At 41.0% G+C, this 17,889-nt stretch overlaps 1 long non-coding RNA gene across 1 annotated transcript; it reads left to right on the forward strand.

Annotated features, from left to right (window-relative positions):
• Window positions 1–446: 446 nt before the first annotated feature.
• On the forward strand, window positions 447–16,891 carry LOC131495525 (uncharacterized). Its single transcript, XR_009253999.1, has 4 exons — window positions 447–608; window positions 5,913–5,993; window positions 6,158–6,295; window positions 16,568–16,891. It is a non-coding gene; the product is annotated as an uncharacterized LOC131495525 (long non-coding RNA).
• Window positions 16,892–17,889: the final 998 nt, after the last annotated feature.

Raw genomic sequence — 17,889 nt, forward strand, 5'->3', positions numbered from 1 at the left:
GTTCACTCCTCTAAGAAGTGCAAGTTTGGAGCTTTTAAAGACATTTAAAGTATTTTCTCTGAGGATTTCTCAGGCTTGGCTTGGATAAACTTTCAGGGATATTACATGAGGGCAGGGGTGGGGGCCTCCTGTTGCCATGGTGTCTCTGCTTTGTGCATGGCGTTTGTCAAAGATCAAGAGCTCACTTCCATTTCTGCCCTCGGTAGGATAGAATGCAGCAGAAAAAGCACAGTAATTGTAATAGCGTCTGGCACAGGGCATGGTGTGAACGTGGGCCACACACGATTTATTCATTTCATAGACACGAGTCCTCTGTGGGGTAGGGACTGGCATTCACACGCCACAGAGGAGGACACGGAGACTTGGTGGGGTGAGGCAACCTGCCCGACATCACACAGCAAGAAGAGGAAGCACTGGGATTTGAATCCCAGTCAGTTTGACTTTGGAGGCTGAGTCTTTCAGCCACTACGTGGGATGATGTGCCTCCCACTGCTTCCATTTTTGGGAATTGAATGTGAAGGAAGAGTTGAGAATGATGTTACGAAAACTTTATTCCATGAGGATCTGACATGCAGCAGCTGAAAGCTGTTTAGGATATATCAAATACTGTGTGGAGTTTTGCTATAACTTATTTAAATATGAAAGCATTACTTTTTTTTAGATGAATAAAGTCATCAAAAACTATACAAAAGAAAGAAATTTGAAGAAAAAAGCGATACTAATGACCAACCACATGGCACAATAGAATTTATTTTCTCAAAATTACATTTAAATACTTCTTATTTGTGAGTGAGAAGCATTAGCTTTTCTTCACGATGTCTTTAAACTAGGGGAAGTTGTGTATATAAAGCAGTGGTGCTGTGGCCTGTGTCTTTTTTTCCTTTTCCAATTGAGGTAGAATGGACACACAACATTATGTTATTTTCACGTGTATACCATAATGATCTGATATGTGCATATGTTGAGAAGTGATCACAATAAGCCTTGTTAATATCCATCACCGCATGTAGTTACAAATCTTTCTCTTCCTGGGGTGAGAACTTCCAAGATTTACTCTCTTAGCAACTTTCAAATACACAACACGATTTTTTTTTTAATTTTTTAAATTTATTTTTGAGAGAGAGAGAGAGAGAGAGCAAGTAGGGGAGGGGCAGAGAAATAGAGAATCCCAGGCAGCCTCCGTGCTGTCAACACAGAGCCCGACGCAGAGCTCGAACCCATGAACCAAGAGATCATGACCGAAGCCAAGATCAAGAGTTGGACGCTTAACCCACTGAGCCACCCAGGTGCCCCTACAACCGTCTTATTAATTGTAGTCACCGTGTTGTACGTTACATCCCCAGGACTTTGAACCCCTTCACCCGTGGCATTTTTTAAAATGACATTTGGCTCCTTCTCATGCAATCACTCCTCCCCATTAGCCGTTCTGACTCGGAGACTTGCAAGCTGTCCACCAGCCACAACTCTTTGAGGTAGCAAAGGTAGTCTCCCAGCCTTCTTTTTCTAACAAATTCATAAACAGCAATTCTCGGAAAATAGAGCACTTGGACTAGTGGGGGTGGGGGTGGGGAGTTGGGGAGTGTCTGGAGCCAGGAGGTCTCCTGAGAAGTGTAGCATCTACAGAGAAGTCTCTGCAAGTGGGGCAAAAGTAGGAAGAAGTATTGGACTTGTAGTTTTCAGTGTACTTTACAGGTTCCGCTGATCAAAGAATCAGACCTTGGAAGTAGGACAAAAGGTAACAAAGTAGAACTGAAATCAATGAGTGGGGACCCCAAATTGGGTAATTAGCTGGAAGCTGAGCAAATCGACCAGCCCTGGGCTTTTGCTCTGAGCAGAGCTCACACCTCCCAAAGAGAAAGAGGTGAGCCCATGTCAGAACAATAATAGGGGATTACTTGGAACAGCAGAAACGCCCAATATTGGTGGCTTGCGGAAATAATTTATAGGTACGTCACAAAAGAGTATGTATGGTACAACTCTATCTTCGGAAAAGAAATAATGTAGACATTCTCAGTGAACTCTGACATCATGTTCACCGGAAACACAAATGAACTTGCTGACTTTGAAGGTGTTTACCTTTGTGTTGGAGAGGTCATTGAGAGGTTGTGATGACCAGCTGACCTGTTAGCTGACCCCGGGCACTCGGAGGCTCCTCACCTCCTCCCCATCCTTGGGATGTGGGTTCTGCTTGCCTTGGCTGCTCCCAGATGCTGCTCCAAGGACACAGCCTTGAGTTGGCAATGTGGTGTTGAGAGCATCAGGCTGGCATACATAACGAAACCCGGTTAACGCCTCTATATGAGCTTTTAAGATTCAGCAGGTGGATGTGGGGAGGTCATCCAGGATTAGCCTCATACATCAATTCCCTTGCTTATTAAAACTGCCACCTGCAACCTGGTGTGGCTGCCTGTTTCTTGGGTCTCTCCCTGCCCCCTGTAACCAGGGGGCAGTTTCAGATTAGCTTTCAGATGTTCCCGAAGAGCTTGAGAACGAACACTTGGTTTCATATGAAATTTTTTTACACTAAAGAATATTGAATCAGGGGTGCCTGGGTGGCTCAATTGGTTAAGCCACCGACTCTCGATTTTGACTCAGGTCATGATCTCACGGTTTGTGGGTTTGAGCCCCGCATTGGGCTCTGCGCTGACAGTGAGGAGCCTGCTTGGGATTCTCTCTCTCCCACTCTCTCCCTCTGCCCCTCTCTTGCTCTCTCTCTCTCTCTCTCTCTCTCTCAAAACACATAAACTTTAAAAAAAGGAATATTTATTCAGGATCATAAATGGGTCATGTATACATAAGTACGGTTGAAATGATTTCTAACACTTAGTAACATAACTACTCTTTTGATTGCTCATGATATGGCAGGTACTATTTCAAACATCTTCAATGTATTAACTTAGTTAAACGGAGATATTATCACCTTCACTGTACAGATGAGGAAATTGAACATAGTGATTGTAGATAAACGCGGCTAAGGCCACAGAGCTGAAAAACGGCAGGGTGGGATTTGAACTCAAGCTCTTTGGTGCCAGAACACAACTTCTTAGAAACCAAATGATGAGGGAAACAAAGACTAGAGAAAGGTAGCTTCGATTAAATCTCCTTACAGCTCGCAGCCCACTGACAGACAACTGAAACCTGTAGAGTGTGACCTTCTTCAAGGAACTCATGGCTACCTTACTGCCTTAATGTTTTTGTTTTATTAAAAACTAAAGATAACTTTATCTTTTTTTTCAATTTTTTTTTCAATTTATTTTTGAGAGAGAGAGAGAGAGAGAGAGCACAAGTCAGGGAGGGGCAGAGAGAGAGGGAGACAGAGAATCTCCAGCAGACTCTGCCCTGTCAGCACTGAACCCAATTCCAGGATCGAACTCACCAAACTCACGAAAGCATGAGATCATGACCTGAGCCGAAACCAAGAGCCGGACACTTCAGTGACTGAGTCACCCAGGCGCCCCCAAAGTAACCTTATCTTAATAGCAGGTAGCCCCTCAAGGTCCTGAAAGCCTTGCTTCCAAATTCCTTAGAGACTTACTCTATCCCTAACCCCTACTAGTTAAAAAGTATATAATCAGTCACTCCTCACAACTCTAGTGCAGCTCTTTCTGCCCACAGGTCCTGTCCCTGTGCTATAAAAAAGTCACCTTTTTGCACCAAAAACGTCTCAAGAATTCTTTCTTAGTCGTCTGCTCACGAACCCCACTTCATAATTTCATCACTAAACTATACCACTTCTGGTGTAGAAATAAACAACAAGGAACTTCCAGAGAATTGTGGCGAATGTGCACTAACGTGAAAATAGAGGAATGCCCCAATCTCCAGAAGTTTCCAAGAGAGACTCTTAAAGAGATGAACCATTTTAGATATACTTAGATTCTGCTACTGCTTGAGTAGGAGTAGTCACTGGTGAACAAGAGAACCTGTCAAGTGACTATGTAAAATGTTGAGACAATTAACCAGTTCAATAAAAAATTTCCTCAGACGTACTCAATGTGTTATATCATCACATCTTTCTGACGTTTTACCTTTTTTTTTTGTTTATTTATTTATTTTAAGAGAGAAAGAGAACATGAGCAGAGAGTGGAGAGCCCAACCAGTGGCTAGAACTCACGAAGCATGAAATCATGACCTGAGCTGAAATCCAGAGTCAGCCGCTTGAACAACTGAGCCACCCAAGCGCCCCATGACTTTTTACCTTTTAACAAAGTTATGATGTTGCTTTAAACTGAAATCATCTTGAGCCTATGAAGACACATTTTGATAGGTAAATGAACTTCATTAATATTTATTGAGAAAGAGGCAAATCTTGGACAGCCGTTGTAAAGTTTGAGGTTTTAAAATATTTGACAGTTTTATTTATCTGTTCTATACGGAGTTCAGAAAAGCTGTTTAGAATGATGTGAACTTCTAATCACAGATTTGTAGAAGTGTGACTTCTGAAAAATACTCATTGATAAATGAATGTATGTTGAATAAGCTTATATAAGTATAATATATAGTATGCAAGATGGAAATGACTAGGGCTTAGGCTGCTGTCTCTGCTGAATTTTCCTGTATGAAGTTAACTATACCAAAGTCAACCCCGCCCCCCCCCCCCAAAAAAAAAGTTCTGCTATTCTGAAGTGATTCCTGACCCATTTCCTAAGTCATGAGTTAGCCGACTGTGTGTATGGGCTGGTTGGGTGGGATAAGGAATCAATCTACCTCTGGAATTTTTGCCCAGACTAAAATGAACAGAAGTGAATAGAAAGGAAAAGCGGAAGAGCTTTTACTAGAAAGTTAAAGAAGAAGCAAAAGGGGGCTCTGTTGGAAATAGTAGTGCGAAAATAAATGTACTTAGGTTGGAAGAAAGAGACAAACAACAGCCATCGCCACAGCTATTCTTAGGACACTAGGATACAGGTGACAGTCTTGTCCCTAAATGGGCTTACTGGTTAGGGTCCTAACTGGTAAGATATTTGTACTGTGGCCTGGCATGGTGCAAATAGCCTTGTCATGCTTCCTGAGGAACTGATCATGAAATTCTGTCTCATCTTCACATCCTGCCATTATTTTGAGATTGTGGGTGCCACTGTCTCGATGAGGTTGAGACTCAGTGATATAAATCTTGTGGTCTTGTCTTGGACTTACAGAATTCTAGCAAATTCTAGCAACATTCTAGCAAACAGGAAAGACATAGTTTCATGGACCCCTGGGCTTAATAAATGGAATGTTTAGGAAGAATGACCAGAATCTGACTTTTTTCACCTAGGAGTCCTTAAGGGCAGTTGAGATCTTACATGGAATTTAGTTGGTAAACTGTATCTCTCCTGTTACCAAGGATGGGATACTGGTAGAATTCCTAGAGAAATAAAATTAGGATTTGATGTTCCCACATCAAGAGTCTCTAGATTCCCATTTCATAGTGAAGAGTCTGCCATTTTTGTTCATTCTTCCTGAGACTTTCAAGGTGCTGTGGATGAGGGGGTAGAAGCCAGGGAGAGGTTGTAGGATCTCACTTAATATTCTTTTTTTTTTTTTTTTAATTTTTTTTTTTCAACATTTTTTATTTATTTTTGGGACAGAGAGAGACAGAGCATGAACGGGGGAGGGGCAGAGAGAGAGGGAGACACAGAATCGGAAACAGGCTCCAGGCTCCAAGCCATCAGCCCAGAGCCTGACGCGGGGCTCGAACTCAGGGACCGCGAGATCGTGACCTGGCTGAAGTCGGACGCTTAACCGACTGCGCCACCCAGGCGCCCCTCACTTAATATTCTTATACTTTTTTATTTGGGATTTTTTTTCTCACCAACAGATTCTCATTTCTTCTACCTCCTAACAGTTGTCCTGATTTCACATGTGTTTACAGCCTTTCATTCCATTCCTGTCCTTCCACTTCCAAAATTTCTCACAATTGTGCTTTTGTTTTGCAGTGATAATTGCTCACAGCCCTTATATCTCTACTGAACTCAGAAATAATTAGAAATAATTCAAGATCAAGACACAAGAGTCAGGTATAAGTAACTGAAACACGATTGTATTGCTAATAAAGTTGATGGTAGAATGGGGCTCCGATGGGCAGCTGTATCTGGGCTTTGTAATGGGATGACCCCACCGAAGGAGAGTTTAGGTCTGCAGAGCAGGTACATTTACCCAAATGGTTGTCTCACACTTGCAGGACCCGATAATCATCGAAAGAAGAGAGAGACTTCATTCTGCCTGATGAAGAAAGGCTGGGCTCCAGAGAACGACACTCCCAGATATGGAGGTGTTTCTGAAATGGAGGCTTCCTCACAGAGCAAGAGATAAGCAAGATGTAAGTTTTCCCTTGAGATTGTTATGTCTGCCTCTACTTTCTTAAAAATATCTATGTCTATTATCATGAAACTTCAGTTAGCTCTGAAATAGTTCTGGGGCACCTGGTTGGTTAAGCGTCTGACTCTTGATTTGGACTCACGACATGACTTCACAGTTTGTGAGCTCAAGCCCTGCATTGGGTTCTGTGCTGACAGTGTGGAACTTGCTTGGAATTCTCTCTCTCTCTTTCTCTCTCTGCCCCTACCCCACTCATGGTCTCTCTGTCTCAAAATAAATAAATAAACTTAAAAACAAATTGTTCTGATCACTTGGAGCTGCTACTTTCAGTGAATTTTACCTAAGAAGGAAAAAGATGAACTTTGTCCAATTCCAAACAATTGGCCCTTTGTATGTTTAAGTAAAAGATCAGAATTCTCACTCTTGCATCATGGTAAAGCTATAGATTTTTAAAAACATGTAAAATTGGATTTTTAATCTGGAATAACTGAACATTCCACTCTTCTCCCCCACCCTCCCCATATCTTCTCTCCCATCTTAATCTTATATCTTATTTAAAAAATAGGTAATATTTTCCCCCAAATTTTGATATTTGAGGGGACTAAATAGACAAATGACCCTGATAGTTGGTTGTTGCTAGAAAAAAAAATGGTAAATTTAGCTATTCTAATCTAAATCTAAATTTCTTATTTTTGGTAAATGTTTCTCAACTTTTATCTGTCATATAAATTATAATCTCTAATAATAAATTAGCTCATTTGTATTGGAATATATTTCAGAGTTTACCTGAAAGGATTAAATGGAAATTTTAAAGATGAATGGTCCTTAGAAACTTCTATAAATTTTTTTTTTCCGGATTAAAATCATTCTGGATGGAGTAGAGCAATCAGCTCTTTTTCTCAATCTTTTCAGATGGTTGAAATTTCTCAACCATGTGCCTGTGTGGAGCAGATTCAAAACCGTGTATGGTGAAGAATGTTGGCCTCAAGCTCTCTTTGGGCTTGTATCTTAGGTTGGAGAGATGACCTACTTTAACGACAGCTGCCCCATTTCGGACTCTCAGTTCCAGAAAACAGTGTGACTCCCATTCTATAATTGTGATCAAAATGACCTTCTTAAAAATTACTCAACTCCAGGGTAACTTTCAGAGACAACATTCTCAATATTTAGAAAAATTACTGTTGAGAGAAATAATATTTAGCCAAGATTTCTCAAAAGACAGTAGGCCGATTATTCTAAAACATATCACAGGAGGAAATTTCATTAGCAAAAAGAAGAGGAACCAGATCAATTGAGATCCTGTCGCAATGAGGCTAAAGACACCATGAAGGATATTGTTATTATTATTATTATTATTAATTTATTTTTGGGACAGAGAGAGACAGAGCATGAACGGGGGAGGGCCAGAGAGAGAGGGAGACACAGAATCGGAAACAGGCTCCAGGCTCCGAGCCATCAGCCCAGAGCCTGACGCGGGGCTCGAACTCACGGACCGCGAGATCGTGACCTGGCTGAAGTCGGACGCTTAACCGACTGCGCCACCCAGGCGCCCCAGGATATTGTTATTATAACACAGTGTCCTCATTGATAGGAATCCCCAGGAAAACTCCTGCCTCATCTTAATATTGAGTATAATTTTTGTTCTCCTTACCAGTTGGTCTGTTTTTATTTCATAAGCTCTATGGTTTGCTTATCTGCATTTCCCTTTTTGTTTGATTAATAAAAGTTAAACCCAAATTGGTGGCCCAGCTGTGGCACATAGATAAATCATTGTAGAGAATATGTTTTTCCCTAATTTTTTTTTTTGATTCTCAAACTTACGAAAGAACTGAACGACTAGTGTAATAAACACCTTTATACCTTTTACCTAGTTTCATTAGTTATTCATGTTTTGTCCCTTTCATTTTCTTTCTCTTACACACACACACGCATACTTTTGGCTGTATCTTTTGAAAACAATGTCAATATCATGACACTTTACTCTTACTCCTGCATAAATCTACTAAAAATAAGAATATATGCATATATCTAAATTTCCATATACCATTTACAGTATAAACTTCTTTAGAGCCTAACAATTTTATGAACACATTTCCATGTGCATGGAGGCTCTCAGGAAAAATTTGTTAAATGAATTAATGAATTTTAATGGCTGCAGACATTTCCACTATATAATTTATTGTTGCACATTTTAGATTTTTTTTTTTCAGTTTTACTATGATAAATAAAGAAAAAAAAGTTGTACTATTTCATCCCCTTTCCAGGCAACTGGATCTTCATCAGTTATTCCCATTATTGATGCTTATGAGTACAGAGCATCTCTCTGGTGCAGTGCCTGGGACATAGAACCTTCTTAGTAAATAGTAGCCTGTGTTTTAGTAAGTAGTTAGAAAATTGCACTATGCATAAAATGTTCAATAAGAATGTAACAACTGGGGGAGGTGAATGTAGTATCTATTGATTCCAGGGCAGTTTTTACTAAGGGTCTTGCCTGATTTTGTATTGTTCTCCCATTTCATTGTCCTTAGTGCCTGATTTCTCTGCCCTTAATTTCATATCTGTATTAAATTTGAATTAAACAAATATATATATTAAACAATCATAAGGGGAAGCAATCTGCTAAGTACCAAAGGGATGCAATAACAAATTAACAAAATAAAAGTTCGAGAAAGAAAGAAAAAAAACCCCAGAAGTTATAATGCCAGTGTTTGAAGAATTGCATTATGGAAGAGATAATCATAAAATCCGATGCTCCCAGTGCTTCTGGTCCAACAGTATTTCAGTTTCTATCTTCTTAATTTAGAAATAATTTAGAAGTGGGGCGCCTGGGTGGCTTAGTCAGTTAAATGACTCCTGATTTCAGCTAAGGTCATGATCTCATCTTGGTGAGTTTCATCCCCATGTCAGGCTCCTTGCTGACAGCATGGAGCCTGCTCGGAATTCTCTCTTCCCCTCTCTCTTTGCCTCTCTCTCTCTCAAAATAAATAAATAAACATTAAAAAGCAAAACAAGAAGTAGAAATAAGTGCTATTTATCTTGCCAAGGAAAAATGTACCGGACTATCCACCAAAGAGATCTTCCACTAGAAAGGTCCTTGGATGGAACTAGCATTGGAACTTTAGGGTTTTTTTCTTTTTTCTTTTTTTTAATGTTTATTTATTTTAAGGGGGGGTGGAGGAGCAGCAGAAGAGGAAAAGAGAGAATCCCCAGCAGGCTCCATGCTCAGTGTGGAGCTTACTTTCATGACTGTGAGATTATGACCTGAGCTGAAATCAAGGGTCAGTTGCTTAACCGGCTGAGCCACCCAGGCGCCCCAACCTCAGATTTTCAGATATAACTTTTTAAAAAAATGTTTATTCATTTATTTTTGAGAGGGACAGAGAGAGAGAGAGAGAACGCAGACACACAAGCGGGGCAGGGGCAGACAGGGAGACAGAATCTGAAGCAGGCTCCAGGCTCTGAGCTGTCAGACCAGAGCCTGACACAGGGCTCGAACTTAAGAGCTGTGAGATCATGACCTGAGCCAAAGTCAGATGCTTAACCAACTGGGCCACCCAAGCATCCCATAACTTTTTTTTAATCGAGGCATAATTGACTTACAACACTATTTAAGTCTCAGGTGTTCAAAAGAATGATTTGATATTTGCATATATGGTGAAATGGTCACCACAGTAATTCAGTCCATCACCTCATATAGTTACAGAATGTTTTTTCTTGTGATGAAAACTTTTAAGATCTACTCTCTTGCAACTTTCAAATATACAATTCAGTATTGTTAACTATAGTCCCCATGCTGCACATTACATCCCCAGGACTTATTTATTTTATTTTGTAACTGGAAGTGTGCACTTTTCAATCCCCTTTACCCATCTGACAACCACCGATCTGTTTCTGGATCTATGAGTTCCTTTTTTGTTTTTCCTTTTTGTTTGTTTTGAGATCTCACATGAGTGAGATCATATGGTCTTTGACTTTCTCTGTCTGACTTGTTTCACTTAGCATACTGCCTTCAAGATCCATTGCATTTAACTCTTAATAACATTTTAAAGCACCTCTGTATATTGAGTCTTGCAGCTGTAAGCCCTATACCAGTATCACCTGGAGTGTGATGTGAGTCTCTTCAGGGTCTCATAAAGAATTGTCCTCCTGCTGACTTTCCCACTGCTTTATTACTTGGATAATAATATGCAACGCTTAAATTTACAAAGGTGCCAAGGCATCACATTAATGAAATATTTTTAATTTTTTTTTAATGTGTTTTATTTATTTTTGGGACAGAGAGAGACAGAGCATGAACGGGGGAGGGGCAGAGAGAGAGGGAGACACAGAATCGGAAACAGGCTCCAGGCTCCGAGCCATCAGCCCAGAGCCTGACGCGGGGCTCGAACTCAGGGACCGCGAGATCGTGACCTGGCTGAAGTCGGACGCTTAACCGACTGCGCCACCCAGGCGCCCCGAAATATTTTTAAGATAATGGTAATATGAGGAGGAAAAGGTTTTCAGAATTAAGGGCGTAAAATAATTTCATGACTGAAACGCCCAGAGTCTAAGAGACCCCCAAAAACGAACCACCAGAGTTCAGAGTCAAAGCTAAGCAGCAAGGGTCATTTATTACAGGTTCGAACCTGGACCTCTGCGCCCTCGTTGCCGGTGACGCCGAGAGGTCCTGAGAGAGGTTTTTACACCCCTTTTATAGACAGGTACAAACAAGTCATGGGGAAATCAGGAATTTTCCACAGTTACAGAGCTGCGATTGGTTTGTGTTTAAAGTTGGACACTTAACAGTATTCGATTGGTTCCTGCCTTTAGGTCAGACCACAACCGGGGGTACGGGTATCACAATGATTGATCAGGAATACACGGATGTGCCAGGCAACAATGATTGATCAGGAGTACACGGATGTGCCAAGTAACAATGGTTGATCAGGAATATACGGATGTGCCAGGCAACAATGATTGGTCAGGAATACATGGGCGCGCCAAGCAATTGTACAGAAGCGGAACAAGCTGGTTAAGCTTGGTTAGGTTTCAGTTTCCCGTAACTTAAGCTTTTAAGTTTTAATTTTCTCAGGCCTCTCAATGACTTAAGTAGAATTTGCCTACCAACATATTTTAGGGAACAGAATCGATATTCTATTTAAAAATCAGTACAAGGGGCACCTGGGTGACTCAGTCGGTTAAGGGTCTGACTTCAACTCAGGTCATGATCTCACGGTGAGTTCGAGCCCCGTGTCAGGCTCTGTGCTGACAGCTCGGAGCCTGGAGCCTGCTTCAGATTCTGTGTCTCCCTCTCTCTCTGCCCCTCTCCCACTTGCACTGTCTTTGTCTCTCTCAAAAATAAATAAACATTATACACATAAATAAATAAATAAAAATAAAAATCAATACAAAATATATGTTTCTTCCCTTTCCGTACAAGGATCAGTGTTTCGTCCCTAAAAGATATTTGTCAAGAGCAGGAGCTTGGGTTCTTTGTGTTGAATTACTGTGTGTAAAAGAGTTGTATACAGTCCCTGGTGAATGAAAAGTTGAAACAGAAGAAGCTTTTAGGAAATCAGAAGAAAGTTACCAGGATGAGGGACTAGAGGAACCATAGGTGCAGTCATTATGAAATAAATTTGAGAACTCAGGAGCTTAACAATTAGAGGAAAGACAAGATACAGGGCCACAGGGGAACAGCAGAAGACACAAAGAAAATCCCCAGATTGCAGTGCCCCGGGGTTTAAAGTATCTGAGCCTAACCAGAGGAATCACCTCCTCTCAGCTGTGGGACTTGCAGGGTCTTGATGGGATCAGATTATTCTGACAAACCGTTTTTCTCTCTCAAAACTCACAGTAGCAAGTTACTCTTGATTCTTGAGTAATTCTCTAACTGTTGCTCAACTATTGGTTAACGTGGCACTTGTATCTCCTTCTGGATCATAAATGGATTATGATACACCCGGGAAAGACTTGACGAGATTATGCAATTACAAAGATCACGTTCAGGTTGTATGAGGCTAGTATGCTTTGTAAAAGGGACTGGAGGTCATGCAAAGTCACAGATCTGACTCCAGTGAAACAAAATAGACAACGTGCAAACCACGGCAATGGTGGGAATTCACTGGGCCTGACACCAGAAGAAATGCTGGCCAAGTCTTGGTAGCTAAGTTGAATGGCACTTTCCCAAAGGGATGCATTTTAGTCTCTTTTCTCAGTGAGTCCTGTGAAAAGATGGAAGAAACATGGAGACATCATCAGGACAGGGGGAAATGACACAATGGCTACTCTGTTGAGCGTTTTCCCCATAGGTGCTTTCCCATATGTGTGTGCACTGGGTGAAGAGCCAACTCTCAGCACACTCCTCCTACGTCAGTGACCACGAGGTCAAGTTTGCCTTACTGGATCTGCCAAATCCTTCAGCTCTCTCCACATTACATGGCTGCCTATATGTTTGTTCTCTACATATTTTGTATTAATTCAGCTTTGCTCTGTGAATCTGTATTTTTATGCTGCTCAAGATCATGGGTCTGTCAGCCTTGTCCAATTCTGCATCCTCAGTGCCTGGCACACAGTGGGTGTGATAGTTAATTTTATGCATCAGTTTGGGTAGGCTGTGGTGCCCATGGTCAAACACCAGTCTGGATCTTGCTGTGAAAGTTTTATTTGAGATATGATGAGTATTTAAATCAGGAGGCTTTAAGTAAGGAGATTGTTCTTCATTCTATCAGTGGACCTCATGCAACCAGTTGAAGGCCTTAAGAGAAAAGACTGAGCTCTCCCAAGGAATGAATTCTGCCTGTAGATAGACTTTAGCTTCAAGACTACAACATTATCTCTTTCTTGGGTCTCCAGTCTGCCTGCAAATTTCAGACTTGCCAGCCTCCATAATCATGTGAGCCAATTCTTTACAATAATTTTCTTTCTCTCCCTCTCTTCCTCTCTCTGTCTCTGTCTCTTTCTATATAGATAGAGATCTATCTATATGTATCTGTTTATCTATCTATCTATCTGTCTATCTATCATCTATCTCCTCATTGTTTTGTTTCTCTAGAGAACCCTGGCTAATACATACAGTGGACACTCAGCAAATATTTGTGAGATGAATAAATAGGAGGGAGCGTGGGGATGTGGCACAGTCCTGCTTGTTCCAAATGAACAAATTCTCCAAGAGTGTTGGAGCAGGATAGACACTATTTCATGATATTAATTACCCAAGGAACTCATGGATGTATACACTGTCTGTCATAGATGTTCCAAAACAAAGCAATGGATTAAAATATATGTAATGGATATACGGGCTCTTTGTTTTTATGACTCAGAAGTGTTAAAGGAACCAGTTTCTTTAAGAGCATGTAAGCTCACTTGGCCCCAGGGGAGAATTCCCTTCACACTAGGACAGAGCTCTCCAAGCCATTAAAAGAGAGGAGCATATATTCCAAATAAGTGAGCAATGATGTTTCCAGATTGTGGTTTAAAAAGTTTAATCCAGGGGCGCCTACCTAGCTCTGTCAGTGGAGCATGTGACTCTTGATCTTGGGGCTGTGAATTTGAGCCCCACGTTGGGTGTAGAGATTACTTAAAAATAAAATCTTTAAAAATGAATAAATGAAAAAAATAAAAAGCTTAACCCAGTATAGGAAAAGTGTAAAGGTAGAGAAATATTGCATTTACCTAATTAAAAAAACATTTTATGTAAAGCAATTTGGTTTAATGAAGTTGTTAAAGTCTTATGTGTGTTGTAGATGCAGATTATACATAATTTCCTAAAAGTTTTCATTTGTTTCACCAAAATTCATTTCAGCATTATCAAACACTGTGCCCACAGTCTTTTGTTGTGGGTTTACTCAAACCCTTTGAGTAAGGAGGTAAATTAGATATTGAAGAATTGGTTTAAATAGAAAGAAACACTATTATTTAAACTTCATTGATTACAAAGGAAGAATTATGATGTTGGAAATTAAATAAGTCTCTATTTTAGGAGATTATTATGTAGCTTAAAAAGAAATAGAAAAAAAAATGTGAGTTGTTCTACTCTGAGCTCATTTTCCTCTTCATTAACACTCAGAGATTTTCTGTATACTTGGTGAAGGCTGACATTTCATTTCACTTTATTAATAATATTAGAATAAATGATGTATTTTTATTTGTATTCCATATCTTAGTCTATCCTTCATTGCCTAATATAGGGGTCAGTAAACTTTTTTTTTTTTTTTTGTAAAGAGGCAGATAAATATTTTAGGCTTTGTGGGCCAGATGGTCTCTGTTGCAACTACTCTACAGAAAACAGCCATGGGAAATATGTAAACAGATGGGCATGGTTGTGTTCCAATAAAACTTTATTTATAAAAGTAGAGAGTGGACTGGGCTGGATTTGGTCTGTAGGACATAGTATTCTGTCCCTTGGTCTAACCTTTTGTGTCATTTGTTTTATCTTTGGCAGTTAGACCTTGTCTTATTCAACCAGCTTGAGAGTTTAACCCATTTACATTTATTTTCAAGTGATAAAGTTGGACTTTATTTCCATCGTTGTGTTTATGGCTTCCATTTTTTAATATTTCCATGTTTTTCCTTACTATGTGGACAATGCTGTCTCTGCTTGTCTCTTCTCTGGCATTTAGAAAGTTGTGTATATTGTTTTTTGGTTTTATCGGTGGAAGTTTTCAGAAGGATTCTGTAACTTACCCCTGTGTCCAGGTGATCAGGGCTGTTCAAACATGTACCAGTTCTTGGACTTCCTGGGAAACTGTTGTATCAATGGTGGTAGGATTGCAATTTTCTTCTTGGAAGACAGGTGTGGGGCTGACTTGGGGCTGTTTGAATGGCAGCAAAATCTGCCATCTTGAGTGATAAACTGATACCTTGGAGTGTGAGGCTGCCACGCCAAAAACCTAGAAAAGTGTTAATGGTCCAAGTTAGACAGAGGTGAGACTTTTGGTTAAATGGTAACCTGTGATAATGTGGAATGCCAATGATGACCTAACTTCTACTCTAAAGAAAGGTCCGCAAACTATGACCCACAGGCTAGAGTTGGGTCCACTCTGTTTTTATACAGCCTGCAAGTCAAGAATAGTTTTTACATTTTCATATGATTGAAAAAGTCAAAAGAAAAATGCCATTTCATGATATGTGCAAATTATATGCGATTCAAATTTCAGTGCCCATAAATACAGTTTTTTGAACCATAGCCATGCTTGATAAGGTTTGAAGTGTTGGGATTCGGAGCCAACAGGCAAGAAAAAATTCTTGAGATGTCTTTGATGCAAAAAGGTGGTTTTATTAAAGCACAGGGACAGGACCTATGGGTAGAGTTGCCCCAGGATTGTGAGGAGTGACTGATTTTATACTTGGGAATTGGGGGGAGGTAAAGTCAAGGGGAAGTTTCCAAAAGGATTTTCATACGCTGAAGAAGACTCACAGGATCCTGGAGGCCTAGATAGTGTCAAGCTAAAGTTGTTTTTCCCTCTAGAAAAGCATTAACATTAAGACGGTTAGGAGTTCCTGGAGGAATATTTGTTGATGAGCTGCAGGTTATAAGGAAATTTAATTTTATCTACATTTCTTTCTGCTTTTGTTTCCCACATCAATACTCATTCATTTAATTACTGTCGATGGCTGCTTTCGAGCTATAGCCGTGGAGCTGAGTAGTTATGTGTGAGGAGTAAGCCCACCGACCCAATCAAGGAGGGACGCGGAGACTCGGAGCACAGTGAAGTGAGGCTTTAATCAACATTCTTGCAAGGGCAGGTGTCTGACAGACAGACGCACTTGGGGCAGTTACAGCAGACAGTTTACCTCCTAGCATATAAGTCCCTCCCCTGGTTCCTCATTGGCTGAGTACTACAGAGGAAAGCCCCTCCCCTGGTTCCTCATTGGCTGAGTACTACAGAGGTTACAGCCTGACCCGGAAATCCCCTATGTCCATGTAAGGCAAAAAGTAGTCTGATTGGAACAAATGTACATCCCTGGCGTGACTCAGAGACTTTTGGTCCCTCTTCTCTTTGTTCTTTGGCGCATGCTCATCGCAAAGCCTGAGAAAATACACCTGCAAAATGGAAAGGGGAAGAAGAACCAGGAAGTGAAGTGTCTAAAGGTTTGGGACTCCACTGTGGGGGGGTTTGTACATATTTCCAATAGGTTGTAACCTTACTCTTAACCAGACAGCACAGCTTTTATTCGGTACTTTTGAAAATGAATCATCTCCCTAACTTCGCACATTGTGGCAGGACTGTATGGCCTGCAAAGGTATTTACTACCTCAACCTTTACAAGAAGTTTGCTGTCTCTTGCTTTAGACTCTAGAGAAATGTGGGAGATGCAGAAGAGAAGCATCAAAGGAAGAGACTTCAAACGGGAAGAGCTGGAGAAGGTGCAAGGCCTTGGGACATGTTTACACAGCTGAACGAGGCTGCAGCTTGTAAGGAACACCTAGAGCTGTTAACATTGTCCAGGGCCAGATCATCCTTCACACCTGACCCTTCCTAGTGTTCTAGAAACCAATTAGCTTGAAATTCAACCTTGAAAAGCTAAACCATTAGATTGATTAACACACTTGCTTAGCTGACTTTATGCATGTAGTCTTCAGCAGTTATCCTAATAAAAAGAAGCTTCATTCTGGAGTCGGGGCCTCATTCCAACTCACGTCTGAGGACCCTCGCCTAACTGCATTTTGTTTGTGGACTCATCTTGTGTAACTCTGGCCATACTCCCTGCAACAGAGAAAGAAGTTGAGAAACAATGGTAGGAAATGTGATATTGTGATTTATAAGAAATATATATTTGGTTTTCATCCCCTGCACAGAGCTCCTCAACTCCTTGGAATTTTCAGAGATGAGAGCAATAAAGGTATCTTTTGTTATGTTAATGAGGCAACATAGCCTGCACTTAAGGATGGGGCTCGTTGCCAGGGGAACTGACTGGAATAGAAGCTTGGGACTCTCATTTCCACCCCCTGAGTTCCAGAGAGGGTCTGGAGGTTGAATCATTCAGCGACGGCCAATGGTTTCATCAATCATGCCTTTGTAACAAAGCCTCCACAAAAATCTAGAGGATGGCGGTCGGATGCTTCCAGGTTGTGAAGCACAACCCTTCCACGTACCACCATGACAGGCCCCCAAAGGCCACAGGGACAGACGCTCCTTTGTTCAGAAATTCACCCTATATATCTCTTCATCTGGCCATTGGAGCTGCTTTCTAAGTTCTGGGAGCCACTCTAGCAAATCAGTCAAACCCAAGGAGAGGGTCTTGGGAACCTCTGATGTATAGGCAGTCAGAAGCACAGGTGACAACAGGGACCTGTCATTTGGCAGCTGAAGTGGGGGCTGCCTTGTGGGACTGAGCTGTGGGAATCTCATGTTATCTATGTAGATAGGATCGGAATTGTGTTTATTGGAGGACACCCCACTGGTGTCAGAGGGTCTCTTGGTGTTGTGGGGAGAATCCACACTTTGGAATTGAGGGGTGCAGAAACAGGAGTGTGTGGACTGCTCTCGGGTGGCTCAGTACTCTAAGAAAGAAATAAGCACAGAAGAGAACTGGCCAGTTAGCAAGCAAGAATAAGAGGAATAAAAATGAATTTAAAAATTGGGTGTTTACAGGATTGGAAGAGGCAACGGCC

The sequence above is a fragment of the Neofelis nebulosa genome, chromosome 15 (genome assembly GCF_028018385.1).
Source record: "Neofelis nebulosa isolate mNeoNeb1 chromosome 15, mNeoNeb1.pri, whole genome shotgun sequence".
In the NCBI taxonomy this organism is placed as follows: domain Eukaryota; kingdom Metazoa; phylum Chordata; class Mammalia; order Carnivora; family Felidae; genus Neofelis; species Neofelis nebulosa.